Source organism: Triticum dicoccoides, chromosome 1A (genome assembly GCF_002162155.2).
Source record: "Triticum dicoccoides isolate Atlit2015 ecotype Zavitan chromosome 1A, WEW_v2.0, whole genome shotgun sequence".
NCBI classification, from domain to species: Eukaryota; Viridiplantae; Streptophyta; class Magnoliopsida; order Poales; family Poaceae; genus Triticum; species Triticum dicoccoides.
The window spans coordinates 116706350-116709879 of record NC_041380.1 but is presented as its reverse complement, the minus strand read 5'-3'; positions in this window follow the sequence as shown (position 1 = coordinate 116709879).

The following is a 3530-nucleotide window of genomic DNA, read 5'->3' as shown; positions in this document are numbered from 1 at the left end:
GTAAGCACTGTGCTTTCACGTATAATTGTCTGAGCTCGCCCCTCTCTTTTGTTTTTCCATCAGATCGATGCCTCACCCCTCAATTATTTAATTCCCAAGAAGGCTTGTTCGTAGGTAACTTGCTCACATATTTGAACTGATGAGATTCAGTGTTAGAAAGCAAGGTGGGACTATATTTTTAATGAGTAAATTATAACATGAAAAGGCTGATTAGGAGCCCACTTGGACCTTGGTGGAGCTGCGTGGATGGGCCGACCTTATATAGCTTGGACGTGTTGGTCTTTTTGGATTGGAAGAGTGCTAGACTCGTCGTGTTGATCACTAATCTAAATAATCTTATAAAAGTTTACAGAGGGAGTACATTATTGTAACCTTTATATACGAATCTTAATAAACTTCCTGCTTGCTCACAAAAAATATGATTATTTCCCTATATCTAATTTCAAATGGGTCTATCTTTAACACTCTGCACATTTCGAAATTGATTACTATAATATATTAGCAATTTTAAAAATTAATGAGCCCCAATGACAATTGAGAATTAAATTATTTTTATGTAAGGACATGCCCTGAACTTGGTGCTTGGAAGCTATACCTGAATGAAACCATAACACGAGGTAAATATAGGATTGTATTGCAGCAAAACGTACTTTCAGCAAGTATGGTAATGGTGCGAGTCATTATCATTTCTCATAAACATAAAGACTGATTATTTGCACAACAAAATTAATAAAGCACTATTGTGTAGGCACATAAGTAAAGAGAACAGGCAAGCGCCATTGGGTTATTTTCTGAACAAAAGTCCGCTGATAAAAATAATCAAACCCTGACTATCCCATGCAGAATGAGTAAATGGACAATCTCTGGTAACATCACAAGATTTCTTAACTTTGGCATGAACAAACCTTCAACACTGAGTAGCATATAATCCAATCACAAAAAAGAAAAAAGAAAAAAAAAACATAGCTAGGCAACCCCTAATGAATGAGCTAGCCTGCATCATCAAAGAAAGGGGGAAACTGTTAATAGGATGTCCCTTGTGAAAATAAATAAGGACTGCATGCTTGTAAAATGACTTTTATTTATGGAGAAGTGGGTATCACATATAGTTGGATGCCAATAAGTTCAATTTAGTAGAAGGGGATCATTTGCCTGGACAAGATGTCGCATTGTACAACCAACAAAACACTTTCAAGAACACTAAAAAGTATATATGATATAAGAGTGTATCTTGAAAGAAAAAAAATGAATACCACCTGGTAGAAACAAATCTCACATTTAAATGTCTAAGCAAAGCAGGACATACAATAAAAATCCAAAGAGAATAATATCATGGCTTTAATGCTCCAATCACTATTCTGGGGTCTGGTATTAGACATGCTGCTACTACTGTCACCACTCCTGTCAGATTTTTCTGGGCTTCTCCCAGCTGATTACCCAGAATGCCCCAACTTTCTTGTTCACTGTTTCATCAAAATGATTTATGCACTCCCAAATACTAAATTATTATGAGGTTAATCAAGTCGTAACTTCAAGTTTAGAAGATCAACACTGCTAAGCTTTTCACTAATGTATTTCAGGAGATGCGGCAAAAATAAACCAATGCAAGTTAAGGATCTCAATCATCTCAGACTAAGTGCATAAAGCACTTCGATGAAGCAAACATGCCAAACCATGAATCGTATAGGTCAAGAAGCTTTACTCATGTCCACCAACGGCGCCTCACTGACGACCTCGCCTGGTGGTTGGTGCCATTGTAGTATTCACGAGCAATCATCATCACATGCAACTTCTGATCTAATTAATCAAAGTGCTCTTTCTCATCTAGTTGAAGAATCTCTTCCCCTGAAAAAAGCTATGCAAACTCCCTAAGTAAAATAAAAGCAAAGGCATAGACAGAAACAATTTCTTCCCTGTCAACTGAAGCTCGATGGAAGAAGCAACTTCTGATCTAATTAATCAGAGTGCTCTTTCTTATCTAGCCGAAGAATCTATTGCCCTGAAAAAAGAACTGTATGAAATCCCTAAGCGAAAGAAAACCAAAGGCACATATAGAAACAATTTCTTCCCTGACAATTGAAGCTCAACAGAAAATGGTACCTTCGACCAATCAATTATTGCCCAGTGCCTTCGAAGAACTATTGCTGCCTCGGGCCCTCAACTTTGTCCACCTGCTGGTTTCTTCTATGGCTCGGGAGCATGCATTCTTCTACAGATTGGTTCCATAGGAACAAAAAAATGGATCCCAAGACTTAGTAGGCACAAGTGATCTTTGAGAAAATAAATGGGTTCCACAAGCTCAGAAGAGGCATAAACGTAAGAAAACAATCAGAAACCGTATATGGTCAACAAACGACATTCAAGTATCCATGATCTCGTGAAAAAAGTATCCATGATCTCGGGCAAAAGAAAATACAGTCAGTTGCTAGATCCATGAATAGCTCATTATCAGTAAAGAATTAAGGAGTCAACTTGAACTACCTAAAGCAGGACAGACCAAAAAGAATGCCAGATTAGAAGGATCAGTTTCCCCTAAACAGTACATAAGAAGCAACCAGTTGAATACCAACATAAACCAACTCTCATCGCCCCTCGCCTGTAAGTCTAGACATAACTATAGTATTTTGTTGCTTAACAAAAATAATGGTTGCATGTAGGCCTGCAGATGCTACACCCAGAAAAGAAAAAGTGAACTTGACAAATCTCGGCATGGACATGTGAATTTAAATTCAATATAATAAAGAATGAGTCACCCAAAAGTGGATTTAAAAAGATCTACATGGAAATGTCACGAGGATTACTTCCCAATCTTCAGAAATTGAAGCATGTATCGTCATCAATTCACTTGCACAATTCAATTTTATATTTTATTATCATTTGGACACATCAATGGAACACCAATTACTTATCTAAGGTTCATGTTTGCATAGATAAACCACAACTCCTAGAAGTGCAAGGCATCAGAAATTCATCTGCAGAACACTGAAACCCAAAAGTAAGAGTGGTGACCCAGTTACAATTTATCAACTGGTTTGTGATGATCTTCACCTCTATAGGGAGGCCTTTTGGGAGTGATCGCTTTAGTCTTTTGACATGATCTGGAGATGTACATAGTTTGGGGTCTCCCTCCTGTCACTTTTGTGAGTGTGTTTTAACTCTGTAAGCTTATTTCCTCAGCCCATTGTATAGCCATTCCCCCTTCTTAACTGAAAAAGCAGAGCTCCTACTGTTCACGGTCAAGAAAAAAGCAATATATATATATATATATATATATATATATATATATATATATATATATATATATATATATATGACAACACTATTCTAATCCTGGGATTAGAATAGTTATTTGGATCACAGCAGCCCCTATATAGGGCCCAACAGGGCCCTCCCAAACTTCTGAACTGCTGCCGGCCCGACAGGATCTACTGGATCCCGAGGCTCCCCGACAGGATCCACCTGATCCCGATCCCGAGCCGCCCCAGCCCCCCTCCTCCCCTCGATCCCCCGACCTCCCCCCGTGGTCGCCG